General features: G+C 53.8%; 1 protein-coding gene across 3 annotated transcripts in view; it reads right to left on the bottom strand.

The window, feature by feature from the left end:
• ASB2 (ankyrin repeat and SOCS box containing 2) overlaps positions 1-11,359 on the bottom strand; it is a 50,224-nt gene extending 38,865 nt beyond the window's left edge. Inside the window, exons 1-2 of one of the 3 annotated variants that reach the window (XM_033850682.2) lie at positions 11,246-11,359; positions 9,277-9,410 (exon numbers count right to left, since the gene is read on the bottom strand). The gene's annotated coding sequence lies outside the window, so the exon portion shown is untranslated. Of the gene's footprint in view, positions 1-6,353; positions 6,664-9,276; positions 9,411-11,245 lie in introns of those variants that run through there. The other 2 variants (XM_073800092.1, XM_033850683.2) reach the window with 2 other exon arrangements.
• Positions 11,360-20,974: the final 9,615 nt, after the last annotated feature.

Here is a 20,974-nt window from a genome sequence, read left to right as displayed (position 1 = left end):
AAACTGGGGGTGGGAGGTGTGGCTGGAAGGGTTGGGGGCAGAAAAGGGACTGGCAGTCATCCTCCAGGGCATCAAGTTCCCCCTCAGCCGGGGACTTGAGTCAGGAGTGAGAGCCCAGACAAGAGGCTTCCTGTCCTCTGCTCATCTGCCTTCCCTTCCCTCCCCTCCTGGCCTCATCCCCTGGCTAGTCACCCTTCCAGACGCAGTTCACGCAGCTCCTCCACCAGGAAGCCTCCCTGATCTGACAGCTGAGGCGTCCAGAGCTGCCTCCAAGGGCAACCCTGACGTTCTAGTGCTCTGACTGCCTACTGTGGGCCTGGCTCCCTAGAGAGTCTGGAAACTTCCACAGAGCAAGCCTGTATCACATTTGTGCCATAACCCCAGGACATACCCAAGGCCAGGTACACAGTAGGTACTTAATAAATGTTGGATGGGCAGGCGAATGAATGATTAGGTCAAACCCTGGAAGCACAGCTATTATGAGAAGACACTGTGCATGGTAGAGGGCGTGACCACAGGTGTCTGACCGCCTGAGTTCAAAGCCCGCTCTGCCACCAGCTGGCCGTGTGATGGGGAGCAGCTTACTCCACTCCCTCTGCCTCGTTTTGCCCCTCTGTAAAATGGAGATAATGATAGCATCCGGCCTACAGAGGTGCTGTCAGACAAAGCGAGGCAACATATAGAAATGTGGGACAGGGCGCTCGGCATGGGGCCCAGGAAAATCCGCTAGCATTAGTCCCTGGCTCCCAGGATGCTGCGGTTCTCTGCTCTGACCCATTCCTGCTGAGGTGCTGTCACCTGGAACTCGTTCCCAGTTGGCAGTTTCCATGCAAACTGTTTTCCCCTGACAGTGGTGGTCAGGAGGGTCGGCTGTGGCTGTCGGCCCCCAGGCTGTCCCGGGTAGCCCCGAGGGATGCTGCAGAGACCCGCTGGGTGGGTCCAGGGGTCAGTAACAGGGTCAGAGCTTGGGAAGGAGGGAGATCTCCACGCTTTCCCTAAACCCAGCCTGGGTGCAGGATGGCTTCTCCCCACCACTTCCAAATCCACTGCTCCCCAGGGCCCCTCCCTCTGCCGCCTCCCTTCCTGCTGGCACGACCCGCTGTCCTAGGAACTTCAGAAGGACCCACAGCCCAACCCACTCCTCTTCATCCTGGGTTTGAAGTCATGTATGAGGTGACCACCTACAAATGACAATAGTGGGTTTCTGGTGAGCACTTAGTTCTTGGATCAGGGCCGCACGTAGTAAGGGCAGGATGAGTATATCAGGCAGGGTCCACCTGGGTGTTTTAGGTGTGAGTGTGGACTGTGCAATTCAGCTCTTATGCAAAGCACTATGGTTCAGACACTGCAACAAGCACTGGGAGAACCACAGCCCTGACGCCTCCCTTTGCAGTTAATTTACACTCTTACATATGTTGTTAGCTTGAGCTGTGTGATAGATTTGTGATGAGGGTACGGATCCCATAGATTTGTGATGAGGGTATGGTTCCCATTCTACAGATGAGGAAACTGAGGCTCAGCAGGAAGAAACTGATGAGGAAGAGACCAGAGGCTACATCTTCTGACTTCACACCTAGCCCTCATCCTATGTAACCCACAGCCTCCAGTTCTTTTTTAAGTTTTGAGTAAAGGCCTGGGTTAAACTAAATTAATTATCTATTTATCTACCTATCTATCTATCCATTCCAGGGCCTCACATCACATGACCTTAGCCCAAGGCAGTCCTAAATACCTGCCGCTAGGCGAGCCTGGGGCCAGTATGAGGAAGTGAGGAATTGACCTGGGCTGTTCCTTGGCCCCCAGGGTCCTCAACCCCCTCTCCTTGCAATGCCCAGTATGTTTACGTCAAAGCTTATCTTTCTGATCTGCTGTTCCCCCAGGATCCAGAGGGGTCCTAGGAAATCTGAGGAAACACTTCCAGCTGGAGAGCTCGTGAGTATAAACCATTAAAGCATTCTCTCCCCCTCCTGGGTCCTGTGGCTTTAAAACCTAGACCGTAAGAAACGCTGGTGCTCACACTACTATATAAAATAGATAAACAACAAGGATCTTCTGTATAGCACAGGGAACCATATTCACTATCTTGTAATAACCTATAATGGAAAAGAATCTGAAAAAGAATATATATGACTGAATCACTTTGCTGTACACCTGAAAAAAATAGCCCTTTCCCGGGGAAAGCGAGAGTGTAGTGTGCCCTACCAGTCAAGCCAGGGGCCTGTGGAGGGAGCGGTGGTCGAGATCCAAGGCCCGCTTGGAACAGGGGAGACCGGCGCCACCCCTGAGGCTTCCAGGAGTTCCTCTTTTGCCTCCTTTGCGGGGCCCCAAACTCTGGCTCCGGTATATCAACTATACTTCAATAAAATTTTGAAAATAAAAATAAAAAGGCTGATGCTGTGGGTCCCTGCAATGTTTCCTGGCCAATTTCATGTATTACACCATTTGACTTCTCAAAACCTCCAGAGTCAGGGGAGGATTCTTCCCATTGCCCAGATGAGGAGACTGAGGCCCGGATTGTAAGTGGCAGAGAGCCTGCCTGCCCCTCTTTTCATCAGACCTTCTGACACCGAATATTTAGGGCAGGGGCCAGGGGTTTCAGTTACTCTGGAAGTCTCTGCTCTGGCTAAGGGGCGAACCGGCCTTGCGGGGGAGGGAGAGTGGAATCCAGGCCACCTTCATTGGCCCCCAGAGGGGCCCAGGTCAAAGCCCCAGGGTGGGCCTTTGTAACAGGCAGTGCTGACAAGCCTTTGGCTGCCGGCGTCCAGGGCCTGGCAGCTAATGGGATTGGAGCCTTTTGTCCAGACTCTAAAGCTCAAAAGCCCCTCCCAGCTCTGCTAATCCCAGAAACTTTGATGCTGGTTACACACTCCTGGCTTCTCTCGGGAGTTAGGACTTTAGGTTTCTGAAGCTGGGCCAGGGTTGCTGGAGGTTACCGAGGGGATCTTATCACAGCTGACCCCATAGCCCAGGAGGGAAAGCTGAGCCCCAGGGATGGGGCATGACAGGCCCAAATGACCCAGGTAGGAGGTGACGGCCAGGGATTTGAACCTGTCCAAAGCTGCTTCCGCTCCCACGCCACCACACCGCCAGACCCTCTGTGCCCACTGTATGTTTGGGAGACCAAAACTCCATCTGAAATGGGCTGAGCGCCCCTTGCTAACTTGAATCAGGGCGAATCACTCACAAGTGGTCTAGGACCCTGATGACAAGTTTTAGAAGATTATTTACTTATTGTTGTACATTGAGGAAGCTACCCCAAAACAGAGGGTGAGAGGGAGAGAGGGAAGAAGAAAGAACAAGAGGAAAAAACCTCTTTCCTGTTTTTGGTGGAAAATATTCCATTTTCCGAGGAGAAGCATAAATTCCACACAGGCCCAGAGGCCCACAATCTGAGGTGGCACCATGAGCACCAGCTAAGAAAAGCATCGTGAACGCCAAGTGGGTTTTGTTGTTGTTGTCTTTTTGGGTTCACGGGCCTCTCCCTTTGCAGAGCACAGGCTCCGGATGCGCAGGCTCAGCGGCCATGGCTCACGGGCCCAGCCGCTCCGCGGCATGTGGGATCCTCCCGGACCGAGTCACAAACCCGCGTCCCCTGCATCGGCAGGCGGACCCTCAACCACTGCGCCACCAGGGAAGCCCGTGAATGCCAAGTTTTAGCTCTTTGGGCCCCATGCTATTGAGTCCCCGGGCTCGTGGGTTACCTTCAGCTCAGCCTCCCAAGTGGAGGACACGTCTCTCACCCCTTGGCCCTGCAGTGGCTGGAGGTGAGCCCTAGCTATGCTGACCCTGGCACAGCTAGGCGCCTTCCCAAGGTCCCCCTTGTCCATCTCCCTGTCTTTTCCTGTTGCAGTCAGCCTGGCTCGCTTGGCACATACAGTCTGGACGCAGGACTCCAGGCCCCTGCCCCAGCCTCTGTCCAGGGCTCAGCGAATGCCTTGCTTTGCCATCTGTGCCAGCACCCCACACGGTGTGGGGCTGAGCCTCTGACAGCCGCTGCTCCGCCCCTCTGCAGCCCAAGTATGGCCTTGCCTAGCCCTATCCTGGGTACCTGGAGCACAGGGACTCTCCCTCATCTTGGCCCCTGGGTGGCAGAAGTTTCTGGAAGCTCTAACTCCAGGCTTCAGAGGGGGAAGTCTCAGGCGGGGCTGGGGTGTCCTCCCAGAGCCCCCTCCTCACCCAGCCTAACCACACGCAGGACTGACTGGAAATTGTTTCCTTCGAGATCACACCAAAATCAGCTAGTGTTGTTCTCCTTTCTGTTTTTTTTTGTTTGCTTTTTGCTCTCCTGCCTTGATTTAAATATTTTTCTTCTCTCTCTCTACTTCTCCTCTCTTTTTCCACCCCTCTCTTCTGTGCGCTTTTCTTCAAAAACTTCAGGCAGGTTAGGAATCACCTGACTTTTACCTTACCACCATCTCCCCGAAACGTTTCCCTCAACCGCAAAGCTCTTAATGACTTCATTGATACCCCCAGGCATTAATGAGTCCAGAAGAAAGTGCTGAGGATGGGAAGTAAAGATATAAACAAGTCCTGTGACAGCCGCCCACTCCGGGCCGCCTGACCCTCTACAGCTCAGCAGTGGAAGGACAGTGGGTGGGTCCAGAGATATTTTTGTGCCTCCTTTGGGAAGACTCTCTTGGATCCAGCCTGTCCACAATATACAGCACCTTATGATGCTTCGAAGGTGCCAGGACGTGTCTGTTTACCTCAGTGCCACTCCCCTGGGAGGCTGCAGAGACCACGGCTTAGAGGACAAGAGGCCAGGATTTGAGTTCCAGCTCCAACTCCTCCTAGCTGTCTGGCTTTAGGCGAGACCCTTAACCTCTCGGGACTTCAGTTTCCACATCCGGGAAATGGGAGTAACCATCACCTTTAACTTATGCCCATGAGAAGAGTCATTGGGAACAACCGCCACAAGCCCCGGACTGAGTGCCTGGCTCACGGTAAGTGCTCAGTGAACACTCACAGATACTGATTACTCTTATTAATTGTAAGGTCACCAGGGGTGGGTCATACTGGGTCCCCACCCCAAGGAGGAGGAAGAGGGCATCATGGGCTGGCCTGTTTGTGCAAGAATGGATGATGCAAACTAGAAGGGTGCCAGTGGAGGCGGCTGCCAGCCCCTGGAGGAGGTTGTGTTGTAAACAGACCTGCCACCAGCTGTCGGGACCCGTCCAACTGTTCCAGAAGTGACTGGAGCATCTGCCCCTGGCTGCCTCACTGCGCTCTGCCCCAGGCTCCGACAGCACAGATCAGGACCTATGGCTGGTGGGCTGGCCCCTCAGGATCTGTCTGGGCCCCTGTGAACTCCCTCAGTCCCTATCTCACACATAAGCTCTTCCATCCTGGGCAGGGGGCTTGGCCTCTGCCCCGACTCAGGTCTTCATCACTTACCTAAGGGTCACTGCCTCCCTGCCTCTTCATTCCGGGCCATCCCCCTGGCTTCCTGGGGAGCTGCCTGAAGTCAGATTCCACCCACGCCTCCTCTGCTCAAAAATGATCAGAAAATGTTCCATCTTCCTGCCTCACCTGGTGGGACCCGCATCCCCCATCCCCACCCCCCGCTTCCCCTCCCAGCATCACCCCCGCTTCTGACCCTTTGCTGACCCTTTGCTATAGCCACACTGCACTTCCCACCATCAGCCCAGACCCACCCCGGCTTGTCTGCCTTTGCGCGAGCCGCCCCTCCACCTGGAGGTCCCTCTCCCACCCACCCGCCACCCGCCTGAAGACATCCACCCATCCTTTCAAAGGCCATCACCTCCTTGAATATGTCCTCATGTTTACAGACACACAACGCTTCTCATTCTTTACGTGGTGTCATAGTTTTTGTTTGCAGATCCTATTCCCTCTCCTAAACCCCACGTCATTGCAGGCACAGCCCTTGGCATCCAATGCTGCTACCACCTGCCCCCCCCAATACTGCACACACATAGATGCTCCCTAAATGGCACATGAAATTGACGCCCCCATGCATGAAAATATCTTTCATTCAACCTAAAAGCATTTCTGAAATTCATTTGTCTGACATAGACATTGACCAAGGCCTATGGAACCAACAATAGCATCATTGATAACTCCTTTTGCATTTCCATTTTTAGAAGTGCACAGCAGAGTGATATTCTGAGCCAGAAACCTCCAGAAGATCCGACAAGTACGTGCAAACAGCCGATTCTTGTCCCCCAAATCCAAAATGAAAATCACCAGCTTGCTTTGTAACTCGAGAGAATAAGAGAAAGAGGGAGACGCAAGAACATACTTTGACTTTAAGAGGTTACAGATAGGCACCGCAGCGGTAAGCCCCAGCCAGACAAGCAATCTTGCTGTATAAGAAAGTTGAAAGCATGCATTACCTGTTAGGCTCTGAAACAAGGGTACAATTCAGGGGTAATAAAAAAGATTTTCTTGAGAGTGTCTTAATTCAGAACATGCTCCCTGAGTTTGCCTTCTGCCCTGGCCCTGGGCTCCTGGCTGCTGTGCCAGGCAGTTCTGAAACACTCTCCTTTGAACCAGGGAGTTTATTTTGGGCCCACCGCATGACCAATGATGGCGAGCCAAGCTATAAGATGTTATGAATCTCAGATTTCCTGTTTAAAGATTGCACTGGGGAAGCCGCGATCCTGGTTCCTCCAGGGCGCGTCAATTACGGACTTCACTTCGGAGAGCATCTCGGAGCTTTGGCCCTCCCGTGATGTCATCACTTGTGATCCCTGACATGGAGGCCATATATGGATATGTTTCTGGAACTCCCCAGGAGGGAGCGAGAGAGGAGAGAGATGCAGAGGGTAAGAGACACAGAGCTGGGAGAAAAAGACACAAGAGCAAGGAAGGAAGTGTAGGAGCGATGAGAAGGGAAGAGAATGGGGAGAAAAGAAGAAAAGTGGGAAGAGAGGATGGAGAGAAGAGAAGTAAAAGGAAGGAGAGGAGACAGGGAGGCTGGGAAAGAGGAGAGGAAGGAGGGAGATGGAGAGCAGGCCGGAAGGCAGGGAGGAGGATGGGCTGAATGAGAGGGAAGGGAAGATGAGAGCGTTCAGCGTCAGGGCCTTTGCAGAAATCACTGCGTGCGTAGCAGGTGGCCCAGCCTGATATTTGGAGGTACCAGGATCCAGCTGCTGGAGGCCATGGGGTGGGGCTGGAGCTACAAAGGGCAAATAAGCATGTGAGCAAGCCTTGGGCGGAGGCACACAGCAGAAGGGAGCCCTTCCTCCAGGGCCAGGGAAGAATACCCCGTTTCTGGAATCGATGGAGTGCCGCAAAATGTCAGCCTGGGGTGGTAAAAATCAACACACATAGAGGCACACGCACTGGGCACACGGGATGCCAGGCCCCCATATGCCTGCATCTGTGTTCAGATCTCAGGTGTCAGAGTCAGGCGGCTGGAAGTGTCACTTGGTCATTTCCTCTAAGTAGAAAATAATTTCAATTTCAAAGACCCCTTCCCCCTTTCCAGAGAGTGGATTTATGACCCGCTGGCGTGGCTCACTTTGCGTAGTTCATCTGGAAATAAATCTCAGTGAGTTCAGGGTGCCCTGTAGTCGGGTCAGTGTTCTGGAGGGCTCACCCGGGGCTGAGGACGGGGGGACATGATTAGTCTCAGGCTGTCTCCAAGCTACTTACATCACTCCCGCTGGGACAGTCCCCCCGGGCCACTGTGGCTGGCGACCCTTCAAGGACAGCTCACACTCAGCCCCTCCCAGACTGTGTGCCATGGTGGCGGGGTGCAGGAGAAGGTGGCGGCTGTCTAGGGCTCTTTAATGTCTGGGAATTTTTCTCAGTAGGAAGGAGTTCTAGTGGACTCCGTGGAATGCATCCTTGGGGTTCTGCTCCTTCCTTGGCATCCCTGCCAGACATGGGGCAGAGATTCCTCTCCTGTCGATGTGTCACAGACCTCAGATTTGGCCTGGGAGGGCTGGACCATGGGCAGACACAGGGCCCCTTCTCAGGTGACCCTCTGCCTTGCCTCTCCCTGCCAGTCCAGACCAACCACTTATAGTCAAGAAACCTGGGGAAACTCAGTCTCCAAATCCTGTTGCCTGTGCCTGCACTCATCTTTTGAAAATTCAGAGCCCAAACGGTAGGTGAAGGATCACGGGGAACAGAAAGTGCATTGGGGGTGGACAGCAGGGGGAGGGGACTGGCCAGATACACTTTGACTTGTATATGATAACGTCTTCTGGCTGTACTCACACAACCTTTCCAGCAAGTGCTCCTGTCACCCCATTTCACTGATGAGAAAACTGAGGCTCAGAGAGGCTGGGGAGTTTGTCCATAATCCCAGAATCTATAAGTGACGGTTTAGCAGTTTGAACCACATCTGCCTGATGCAAAAGCCAGTGCTTTTAGTCAATGCAGGTCTATCCCCCAGGTAATGGGAATCCAAATGTTGGGGCAGAACAAGGAGCCCTGCAAGGCTACGACTCTAAATTGGTGAATACTTGCTGTTCCCCTGGTCCTTCACTCATCCCGCTTGGGAGGCTTGATGCTGCAGATACAGGTCCACAGACCCTGAGATAAACACCAGTTGGCCTGTCTGTTGACATCACAGGTCACTCAACTCCAAAATGAACAGGTTGGGCTAACCTGGTGATTCCCCACCTTAGCTGTATGTTAGAATCCTATTAAACCTAGCCACGCCTGCCTCTACCCCAGAGATTCTGATTTCATTCATCCGAGGCAAGGCCTGAACAGCACCAATCTTTAAAAACTTTTCATTAAATAATAATATACCCACAGAAAAGCACACCTATCATAAGCATACAGGTCAATCGACTCCCAGACACCCCAGCATCTATGTCAAAGAGAGAATATTACCAGCACCCCAGAAGACCCCTTTTGCTCCCTGCACCCATCTCAATACCACCACCCACCACCTCCTGCCAAGGGTGACCACTCTCCTAACAGCTAGTGGTTCAAGTTGTTTGAACTTCATGTGAATGGAGTCACGCCTGTGTCTTCCTCCACTGAACTGTGTAGTGTGAAGTCCGTCTATATTGTTTCATGTAGTTATGGACTGTTCCTCCCTGTTGCTGGGGAGCTTGCCATGCTATGAATATATCACAGTTAATTCACTCTACTGCTGATGGACCTTTGGGTGGTACCTAGTTTTCGGCTCTCATGAGCGGCATAGCTGTGAACTTCCTAGACTATCTTTTGGTGAATACCCATACCCTTTTCCGTCGGGTCAACACCTAAAACAGGACTCGCTGGATCAGAAAATCAGCATAGGCTCAGTTTCAGGAACACTACCAGTTTTCCAAAGTCGTTGTACCAACTTACCGTCCCATCTGCCGTGTGCGAGAGTTCCAGTTCCTCCGCAGCCTCCCCAGCACTGGGCAGTCTCCACCTTCTCTCTCATTATCCATTCTGATGGGCGATAGTGGTAGCTCACTGCAGTTTTAATTTATGTGTCCCTGATAACAAATGACACAAGCGTCTGAGAAGTCCTGGCCCCAGTGATCTTTGGAGCCTTTGTGCAAGGCCCCAGAGGTGGTCCTGTGGAACAGTCCTCCAGGGAAGGTTTTTATGGGGACAGAAAGGGCTAAATGGGGCAGAGATGCAGAGGCAGAAACCAAACAACTGGTCAACCTGCAGGGCAGCAGAAAGAAGGCTGGGCCCCCAAGAGAAAGCCCCCAGGGCTCACGCGTGGCACCAGGAGGGTTCTACTCTCCCGATCCTACACAGAGCCTCCCCCCCCCCCTCTCTATCTCCTTACCCTGCTTCATTTTTCTCCATAGCACTTATCACCCCCCCTTAACTATTATATATTTATTTGTCACTTGTTTATTGCCTGTCTGTGCCATCTGGAATAGTCTTTCTGTTCACTGCTGAGTATCAGTACCTACAATAGTTCCTGGCACATAGTAGGTGCTCATTAAATGGCTGTTGCTATATGTGCTCACACGCAAGCCACACAGCTCCTGGATCTAAACTGGGAAGGGCTGTGGCACGTCCACCAGACTCATCCTGGTTCTTGGTGGCACATACTCTCACACACACACACACATACACAGACACACAGACACACAGACACACAGACACACACACACACACACACACACACATACACACACACCAGACCTCTCCCTTTCAGGCTTCCCTCCATGTTTATTTTAATCTGAATTCAATGAGTAAAGTTTTGGGGAGGGAGGCAGTTCATAGAGCCCCAAACCTAGTAGGCACCAGAGAGGGAGCCAAGCCCAGCATGTTTTCCATATGACAGCGATACCTCTTTCAGGAAGGAGAGAAAGAGAGAGAGGGGAGAGGAAGAGCCAGAGAAGGAGAAAAAGGGGGCGGGAGCTGGGATGTGGTTCAGTGCCGAGTCCTGGGACAGTTCTGACCCAGTGATGGAATATCACCTGCTAAAATAAGCACCCCTGCAGCCTTGGCGTCCTGGCCCCCAGCCCTGGCTGCCTCTTAATATCAGTTTATTTTGGTTTCAAGAGATGAAGAGGGACAGGAAAGAGTCAGATCCACACCCTGGGCAGAGTTCTGGGAGGGAGAGCACAGAGGGCAGCCTGCAGGGGTGGGGAGGGCAGACGAAGGCCCCAAGTCCTGGGAGGGAGGGAGGTGCATCGTGGAAAGGAAGGAGGGGGCGAGGAGAAGGCAGAGGGAAGTCCCCCACCCCTCTTCCTTTCTTTACAATGAACGCTGTGCCCTCTGGGGTGTGGCCAACTGATGGTATATTTCCTCTGGAGCAGTCTGGACCCCCATCAAGCTCCCAGCTCTGGGGTCCAAGGAGAACTCCTGGGAGAGAAGACAGTCTGCCCATTCATAGAAAGCAGAGGGAGGGTGTAACCCCGCCCCTCAGATAGGAGAGAAGGGCAGGTCAGCCTCACACCCCATCGACACCCTAGACGTGCAGGTGACACCCCAAGGATGAGGGGGACCCTGAGGACTGGCGAAGGGCAGCCTGACCCCGGCCCTGCTCCCTCCAGCAGCCCCCATGCATGTCAAGGGAGGAACAATGGTGTCACAGTTAGCAGATTTGAGGCACAGATCCATTGTGGGACACGAGCTCTTTGCAGCCGGCTGGGGCCTTCCTGAGCCATGACCATCCACGACTGACCCTTCAGACGAGAGCGGCCAGGACAGAGCAGCAGGACAGAAAGGAATGGCAGAGCCACGGCCGCAGCCAGCCTCACAGTTCCCTGCTCTATACCTCATCCCCGTCATGCAGATCACCCGCCATCCTCGGCTGGAAGCGCCGAGTTATCCCTGCCCAGAGACGCAGAGTAAGGCCGTCTACCTCGCCTCCTGGGCTTCAGCCCTCGAATGTGGGACGTCTGCAGCAGAAGCACTGTAGCCCCAGCACCAACTGTCTGTAAGCTCTTTCTCCGAGGAGTGTCTTGCCCTTGGAGGAGGTCCCAGTAGGGGGTGGTCCTGGGCCTGGTGGGGACACGCGTGGTCAGCCCTGTGCAGACAACATCTTCCTTTTGCGGAGACACCACCCACATGCAATCCCAGTTAGCACCGCCCTGTCCTGTTTCCAGCACGGGCATTGGTGCCGGCTAATCCCAGCCCAACCCTCGCTTGCTGTGGGACCTGGCTACAGCCCTGCACCCCTCTGAATCTCAGTTTCATCATCTGAGAATAGGAGAGTGATGAGTCTTCTCTCCCATGGCTGTTTAGGGGTTAAATGAGGTCCCAGGGCTCAAACAGCCCACCCAGGGCCCAGCACTCAGGAGACGTTCATCCATGGTACTTCTTCCTTCCCACCTGCCACCTGCAGGGGGAAGGTGTGTGCAGGAGGGGAGGGCATCTCCCATGGGTCAGGCAGGCTCAGGTGACCAGTGGGTGGGCCTTGGACTGAGCCATCCTGGAGGCTGCTGAGCCTGTGGGCCAACCTGAGTCACCATGCCTAAGTCACTGTTGGGAACTCGAGTTAGCTCTGTTAGCTGCTGGGAACAGATTATCCATGAACATAAACATGTTTCAAGCAGGTCTGGGAACTCTCTATTGCCCTTTGGCAAGAGGGAAAGGCATCTCATCTCCCAACCAAGACTAGCATGGAGCAGGCCCTCCCTCCTGCCCCGGGATGGGCCAGGCTGTGTCAGACGCTGCATTTCCTGCTGGACCCAGCAGCTCCTTGCCGGCCCAGCGCCATCCCTCCATAACTGCAGTGGAGCAGTGAGGGCAGGAGCCTTTCGTCTTCAGCCCTGGCCAGCCGCTCTGGAGGCAGAGCTTGCGGGGAGCAAAGTGACAACTCCAGAAATGCAGCTCTCACCCGTCTGGCATCTCTGCAGGGCAGCCAGCTGAAAGGCAGCTGACTGCTTCACCTTGGCCTTACTCCTCGGGGAATCCAAAGTGGCCATGTGACACTGCAGAGACGTCAGCCAGATCTGGCGCTCCCGGGCTTGCTGCAACAAGGAGGGCCTGTGTTCTGGGTGGGAGGCAGGGCTGAGGAAGAGGCAGGCAGTGGACCAGGCGCCCCGACATCCTGGGGGTGGGAAGAGATGCAGATGCCCCCGTTTAGCAGCCCCTGCAGGGGTCCAGGCACCTGCATGGCCATCCCGGGAGGTAAGTGTTATCATCCTGATGGAGGAACCAAGGCCCTCCTGGGACTCGCCTGCACTTGGTGATGGTGACACCTCTGTCCACATAGCCTCGGTCCCACAGAGAACTGAAAGATCAGAAGATGAAGAAATGTCAGAACCAGAAGGTCCTGGGGCTCGTCTGCTCCATTGTCCTTCTTCTGAGAAAAGGGAATTTGAGGCTGGAGGGTGAGAGGGGCTCACCAAGGCAGAAGCCGCAGCTTCCAGAAATCCATTCTGCTTTCCGCAGCTCCCTCCCAAGCTTACGGTGTGATCATAGTGGTTGATAATCACATCATGCCCTGAACCCTAAAACCCCAGTTGCTGGGCAGATTGGCAGGAATCCCACCATGTCAGAGGGGGATGGGCCCAGAAAGTAGGCCAGACATCCTCATGGGCACATGTACGATGCCTGTTACCCCCTGGAGACTCCCAGAGATGCTTCGAGGCAGGGAGGTTGTGGTTTGCAATAGACCACAAGCCCCAGTGACCAGCTGGGGGCTTAAGCACAGGCAATTTGAGTGTCAATGTCATCGTGCTTCCTTGTTCCCACTCCAGGGGGTCAGGCAGGGGCCACTCCCAGCACAGAATTGCTTGTAAGTTGACTGCCCCAGATCTCCCTTGCAGAGCCAAGCGGCTAAGAACCAAGACTCGAGTCATCTACCAGCTCCACTACTTGTTAGCTGTGTGACCTTGGACAACTTACTTAACCTCTCTGAACTTTGGCTTTCTGATCTATAAAGTGGGGAAAAAATGATAGTACCTATGCGTCATAGGAAGGTTGCAAGGATTAAATTTTATATATAGTAGTCGCCCCCACCTTACCCTCGGTTTCACTTTCCATGGTTTCAGTTACCCTCGGTCAACCGCAGTCTGAAAATATTAAATGGAAATTTCCAGAAATAAACAATTCATACGTTTTAAATTGCAAGCGGTTCTGAGTAGCATGACAAAATCTCACACCATCCTGCTCCATCCTGCCTGGGACACGAATCATCCCTTTGTCCAGCGTATCCCGGCATTAGTCACTTAGTGGCCCTCTCAGTTATCAGATTGACCGTTGCGGTACCACAACGGTACTGGTGCTCAAGTAACCATTTCACTTAATAATGGGTCTAAAGCGCAAGAGCACTGATGCTGAGAATTCGGATGTGCCAAAGGGAAGCCGTGAAGTGCTTCTTTTAAGTGAAAAGGTGGGAGCTCACAAATTAATAAGAAAAGGGAAAAATCGTATGCTGAGGTTGATAAGATCTAGGGTGAGAATAAATCTTCTATCTGTGAAATTGTGAAGAAGGAAAGAAATTTGTGCCAGTTTTGCTGTTGAACTTTAAACTGCAAGAGTTACAGGCACAGCGTGTGATGAGCACTTAGTTAAGATGGAAAAGGCACTGAATTTGTACAATAGGTATTTTGAGAGAGAAAGAGAGAGGGATCACACTCACATATCTTTTATAACTGTTCAGTTTTATTATTAGTTATTGTTGGTAATCTCTTACCATTCCTAATTTATAAATTAAACTTTATCATAGGTATGTATGTATAGGAAAAAACAGTATATATAGGGTTTGGTGCTATCCATCATTTCAGGCATCCACTGAGGGCCTTGGAACGTATCCTCCATGGATAAGGGAGAACTACCGTATATATACATTTCCTAGAATAAAAACTTACGTCAATAAATGTTAGATGTTGTTATTCGTTTAAACTTCCTGATAGAGACAGAGGGGATGGTGGTTGGTTGAAACAGTGGTTCTTAGCTGGGGACAGTTTCCCCCCAGGGGACATTTGACAATTCCTGGAAACATTTTTGGTAGCCACAACAGAGGGAGGTGGGTTTCCTACTAGATGCGACTGCATCTAGTGGGTAGAGGTCAGGGACGCTGCTAAACATCCTACAATGCACAGGACAGTTTCCCCAACATAGAATTAACGGTCAAAATGTGCACGGTGAGGTGGTGCAGTGGGAAGAGGGCGTGCGAAGGGAGGAAGAGGTCTTCTAGGAGGGAGAGAGGGTCCCCAAGGATGGCTTTGGATTTCAGGAATAGCTGCCGTCAGGAGGGCCAGGTGTTTGGATTTCAAATACCTTGTGATTGGTATAGGGATGGCTCACGGAAAGGGGCTCATAAACAGCCCTGAAGGTCACCAGCAGAGAGAAATGCAGCCGTAGTTCAAGCAAAGCAGAACCAATAGCTTCAGGGGTCACCATGAAGCTTGGGGTTCTCCATTAAGCAGGAAAGGGGGGGACTCAGCCCTGCTAGTGCCGGGCGTCCCCGCTGGTAGCTGGTGCATTCAGACAGACAGACACACAGAATAGACACAGGCGCACACACACACACACACACACACACACACACACACACGTGCTGTTGATGCTTAGATCACACACACTCTACACACACAGCTTACCTTCTTTCAGTGAAGAAAAGAGGTGAATTTAATCTACCAGTTGGCAGGGCAGTTAGCAAATGAACTAGTCTTATAAATATATTAAGTAACTGTTGATGTCTCTTGTTTCCTAAAAATATAGATCTGGGGCTTCCCTGGTGGCGCAGTGGATGAGAGTCTGCCTGCCGATGCAGGGGACGCGGGTTCGTGCCCCGGTCCAGGAGGATCCCACATGCCGCGGAGCGGCTGGGCCCGTGAGCCGTGGCCGCTGAGCCTGCGCGTCCGGAGCCTGTGCTCCGCAGCGGGAGAGGCCACAACAGTGAGAGACCCAGGTACCGCAAAAAAAAAAAAAATATATATATATATATATATAGATATAGATAGATAGATAGATAGATCTGTCTTTCTTGGCGCATGTGTGTGGTAAGAGGCACCTGGCACCTTGGGAAGAGCTCAGGCCTGGCCTTTAGGGTGCTGGTCTTGGCCCTTCTGGAAAGTTCTGTGTGACCCTATGCAAGTCTTTCCCCTCTCTGGAGCCCTGAGAAAAGAAGGAAAACACGGCCCTGAGAGCTGTTAAGAACACTGGCACCTCCAGACTCTGAGCGCCTCTGAAACCAGAGTGAGCAGCTGTCAGTTGGGGTACCCACATCTCTTTGCTCTCTGAGAATAAAAATTCTAATTGTAAGTCAGCTGAATTCAAATCAAGCCTATGTAACTATTTCAAAATCAGAAATTAAAAATGGGACAACAATGGCTTTGGACGAGTATCTGAATCCTGGGATTCAACCTCCCATTACACATAACTGCAAAGTAACTAGCTGTTGGGCAGAATTCAGTCAATACATGTGTTTGCACAGGTCACTCTCTCCCACACCCATGCACACACGGGCTTGTACACGCCCCAGTGAGGCTGACCCTCCAGGAGGCCCTGGGGTGAGCGGACGCTGGAATGCGGTGGCCGAGAGCTTGGAAAGCATGGGCACTTGTGGTCAGCCTCGCGCTGTCCTGAGGGGCGGATGTGGCAGTCACCATTTCACAGATGAGGAGATGGAGGCTTTAAGATACATTCCCAAGTTCACTCGGTCAATACAGGGGCTGGATTTAAAATTCTCTCTGTCTCTCTCTGTTCTTTCCCTTCCTCTCTTACTTCCCAATTTTCCTGGTGCCACTGAAGCCAGCCAGCATCGCCTCCAAACTGCACTGTCATCGCTCCTGGCCTGGCCGCCGAGAAGCGTGTGACCTGGGTGCACACCGGTGCTGCCAGCAGTCAGGGCTGTGCTGTGGGGGATGACTGCCAGCCCCTGGGCTCCTCTTCCTGTTGATGCAGGGCCTACGGGTGGCCCCAGATGGCCAGCTGGCCCCTCAGTCTTATCCTTCTCTCCAGGCCTCTAGGTCTCTATTTAGCCTGACCAAACGGGATCAGGTGTCTGCTGTGCCACATGTCCTGGGATAAGGACCATTGGGGCCTGAAGATAAATCTCCAGGCTGCGGTGCCCAGTGGCCTCTGGTTTCTGACCCACGCAGTCTGGTGCCCGTCGGGGTGAGGGCTGCTGCGTCCCCAGAGGGCACGTGGATGCTGAGAGAATCAAAACAGGCTGCATCTGACGCGTGCTGCCCAGGTGGTCTTGGTGGGATCTCCGAGGCCTCTGCGGTCATCCCCCCAGAGATCATCCCCGCCTTCTGCAGCCTCGTTCCCTCAGTGCCCCCAGCCTTGCTCCATCGTCTGCACGTGGCTGCACTGGGCCCTCTTGGAGCGGCAATGCCCTCTCCCTCCACCCTTTGGGCAGGTTCTGCACAGTGGCTGCTGCAGGACTAGAGTAGATGCGGCTTGGGTGGTCTGCTGAATGTCCCCTCTCCCTCCGCTGGGCGGCTTACTCAGCCTTCTCGGGGCCCCAGGTTCTCCCCTGTAACTCAGGAGCCATAACTAGCACCTTCCTCCTGGGGCCGATACAGGGTTTCAATGAGAAGGTCTAGGGCAGTGGCTGCTTGAGGCTCCATAACTGTAACTATCACTATTTTTATCCTCGAGGCACAAATGAAATGCCAGGAGCCCTACTAAGAGCCAGAAGCAGTGTCGGCCGCTGGGATGTAGAAACCCTACATCCCAGCCCCAGGGAGGCACAGCCTGCGGGGCAGGGAGCAGGGGCCAGGAAGAGGGGGAGGGGGAGGGAAGGGGAGGGGAGGGGGAGGGAAGGGGAGGGGAGGGGTTAGTGCGGGGGGCGGGGGGTGTGGGGCCGGGAGACCTTCCAACAAAGGAGGAACAGGCCACCCTGAGTCTCAGCAGGTGAAGGTTGTCTCGGTGCACAGGTGGGCGCAGGGCATCGCAGGCAGAGGGCACAGCATAAGCCCAGGTCCGTGGCCTTGGAGCCCGCGGCCAGCTGGGCAACCACAGGAGGTGGGCCTGGCCAGAGTGCAGCGTGTGGGGAAGGGCAGCCGTGGGCTGGAGGAGTCGGCAGACGCTGGACCAGGAGAGCTCTGCAGGCCACACTGAGGGCCTGGCCTGTGGGGGAGATGATGGAGAGGTGCTCTGGTTTCCTTCGGGGCTACCAAAGACAGCCCTTTACTCCTCTCGCGGATCAGTCCAAGGTCAGCGTTCCAGGTGGGTAGGTAGCTGGCTTCTCAGTCGGTGACCCGAATTCTCACGTTGCACTGACATCCCTTAAGGCCTGGCATCATCTGTATGTTTGAGGCAGGGTTGCCTCCGGCTCCAGAATTCTGGAGGCTGGGAAGACCGAGCTCAATGTGCTGACAGACCCCGGCTTGTAGGTAGCCGGCTGTCTTTTCGTTGTATCCTCACATGGCAAAGAGCAGCCTGGAGAGGGTCCTTTCATTTCTACAGCCTGGTGCAAGGTACACGGGTGGGGGGAGGGATGGAGGGAGGGAGGGAGGGAGAGAGACAGAGGGAGAGAGGGTCTTTTCTGGGAGATACTCGGATATAAGTTTGGGGTGGATGTGACTCCCACCTCATTCTGGGTCTTCAGAGGAAGGGGAGACGCTCCGCACAGCAGAGAGAGAAGATTACGGCCCCAGGAAGGAGGCAGTGGGGGAGGGCGATGTGGAGGACCAGCCCTGCACCCAGGGGCAGTGGCGGAGGGGGGAGGGGTAGCACCCTCCCACCTGCCTGAATTTCCCAGGAAGGTCAGTCAGGCTCCTGAAGGGTGGGTGCTGTAGACAGTGAGCCTACAGGGGGAGGGGTTCAGTCTGGGTGGAGATAGCCAGCCTGGAGCAGGGGCCTTGCGGGGCAGGAGAACAGAAGCCCTGGAACTGGTAGAAGTCTTGGGAGAGGTTTTGGACTCAAAGGGCCAGAGACCCTAATGAGCTTGGAGCCAGTTGGAGCCATGCTTTGAGGCCTGCACCCGGAGCCTCTTCCTGGAGGACTGGGGGCCTATGTGTAGCATCTGTGACTCTGCCCCATCCCCGCCCAGCCTTCTGGGAAAGTCCTCTGTAAATCTCGTCAAGGGGACAGAGCCTAAGGGGGATTAAGAAGCCCTGGTTTCCTTCTCCACACTGTGCTGGCTGCCCCTTTGCTGTCAGATCCCTGCTCTGCCCTTCTGTGCCCGGCAGGCTGACCAGAGCATCATCAAGGTCCCTGCCCTCTGGCTTTTGACTGGGTCCAGCCAATGGGAAGCCAGGTGGGCGGGACAAGAGAGACGTCGGGGGGTGTTCATTTCCCCAGCTCCCCCTCTGCTTTGGGCCTGGGTTCCCAGGGGCTCCATCCTCCATGGCTGCAGCTCTTCAGGCGGCTTCTCACCAGGCTCCAGAGCATCATTTCCTCCCTGGGATGGTAACAGCTTCCCATGGCTCCTGGACCAGGTGCCTCAGTCTGCCTTAATGCCCTTGACCCTGCCCACCCCTCTGTCCCCTCATCAACTTCATCAACTCTTCATTTAACCTTTTGCATGTGCCTGCTGTGTCTTGCATTAGATAAAATATAAGATATCCAGTTAAACTTGACTTTCAGACACAATAAATTGTCCTTCAGTCTAAGTACGTCCCCCAAATTGTGTGGGATATATTTATGCTAAACAACTCCTTGCTGTTTATCTGAAATTCAAATTTAACTGGGTGTCCTGTATTTTTCTTTCTAAACCTGGCGATTCCACCTGCAGGGTCCCTGACTGATACACTAACACATCCCTCAGGTCATGGGCATTTCCAGCCACCCCTGACTAGAGGAATAGGTGGGTTTCAAGCTCTTATACTCTGCGCTGCCGAGACGGAGCTACATACAGGCTGCTTCTTTCTCCTATTGGGGCAGTGGGAGGCTTCCCTGGGGGCAGGAACATAGTCTAAAGATGAGGAGACTGGCCCAGACATCTCTGCAGTTGCGTGGCATCATCCCCTAAAATGCCTCCAGGGCCATGGGCAGAAACGGCCCCAGTCCCTGTTCCCATGAGCAGGTCCTGGCCATCAGCAGAGACGTGGCCGAATTCTCAGCCTCAGCTTTGAGCTCACAGCAGAGCCCCGAGGGGGGTGGCATCCAGGACAAGGACGTTTGGAGAGAGAGGGCAGGGTGTCAGATGGACTTGGAGTCTTAGACTCGCCCCTCTGCCACCAGCGGGAGAAGACGCGCTGCCTTTTCAGGGCTCCTGTGATTACATCAGACCCACCTGGCGATCTCCCACTTCTCAGTCCACTGATGCAGAACCTTAATTACACCTGCACAGGTGATGTAATCACGAGTGTGATGGCTCGTCGTATTCACAGTGCCGGGGCCTGGGGAACCCTGGAGCCAGGTGAGAACTTGGTTCACCTCTGTCCCCTTCCTCCTGGCCTTCCGAACTCCACACCGCCCTGGTCCTCCTTCCTCACTGCGGCTCCTGCTTGGTCTCCTTCGCCCCGTTCACCCACCAGCACCAGCATTTTTAGGAACACCGGGATGCCCAGAGCATCTAGGGAGCTGGCAGAAGCCACCCCAGCTGGGGATTCAGCCCCTACTCGGGGAAGCTCGTGGCCTGGGGTTTGGGGGCCTTGCCTCCAAGCTCAGTGGTGGAGTGACCTCCCAGGGTCAGGTAATACCCCAGGAGAGTTTGGGAAGTGCTGAGACTCCACGGTGAGGGGTCCACGGTGAGGGGGCAGCTCTGGCAGCTGGGGGTGCACGTGGGGTGGGTGACCCAGACAGAACTGGCTCTTTTTCCAGCTTGGCTACAGAGCTTCAAGAGAGGGTCTGGCCTTAACCAGAAATGGCTGTGGACCCGAAAATGGCACAAATGCTGGACTAACATCAGGCAGGGTAAGAGCGATAATATCAGCTCTTTTGTGTCGGGGGGCACTTACTACGTGCCAGCTGCTAAGTGTGTGTGTATATCAGCTAATTTAATCCCCACGGCTACGTAAGAGGTAGGTACTATGTTAACCCCCATTTCCCAGAGAAAGAAACTGAGGCTCAGCCAGGTCAGGAGACGTGCCAAGACCGCACAGCTCATGACTAGAGCAGAGCTGCTGAGGTTGTCACATCTGCCTTCACTGCCGTGCCGAAATGTGACATAAATCTGTGCTCAACATTAACAACGTGGTTATGACGACACAAGACTTTCTGCGGGGAAGCAGTTGAACTGGGACTTAACGAGGGACACGATGAGGAAACATATTTGCCTTCAGTGTAAGGAAGGGCAGATGTTCTGGCGGTCAGAGTGGCCCAGAGGTGGACACGGCTACTTTGGGAGGGAATGAGGTCCCTGTTGCTGGATATATGCAAGTGAAGAGGCTGTTTCCATTTTCTGGGGCCCTGGTAACAACAGATACTGTACTGAACATCCTACACATGTCATCTTTAGGTTCTCACTGCTCCATCACATAGGCGCTGCTGTCCCCGATTTACAGATGAGGAAACTGAAGCCCAATGAGGTTAAGTGACTCAGTGATGGTTATGTAGAGGGTTGGTGGGGGAGCCGTGACTCAAACCCAAAGCTGTGTATCTCCAAAGCTGTGCTTGTACCCATACAACTATCGAACGCCTGCTGTGTGTCTGGTACTATACTTCTAGACGCTAAGACCCAGCAGGGACAGTTTAGTCCCAATCCTTGCCCTGATGGAGATCAGATTCCAGTAGGGAGAGA

This window comes from Tursiops truncatus, chromosome 2 (assembly GCF_011762595.2).
Source record: "Tursiops truncatus isolate mTurTru1 chromosome 2, mTurTru1.mat.Y, whole genome shotgun sequence".
In the NCBI taxonomy this organism is placed as follows: domain Eukaryota; kingdom Metazoa; phylum Chordata; class Mammalia; order Artiodactyla; family Delphinidae; genus Tursiops; species Tursiops truncatus.
Note: the sequence above shows the minus strand (reverse complement) of the source record. Positions and strands in the feature narration are given on the sequence as shown.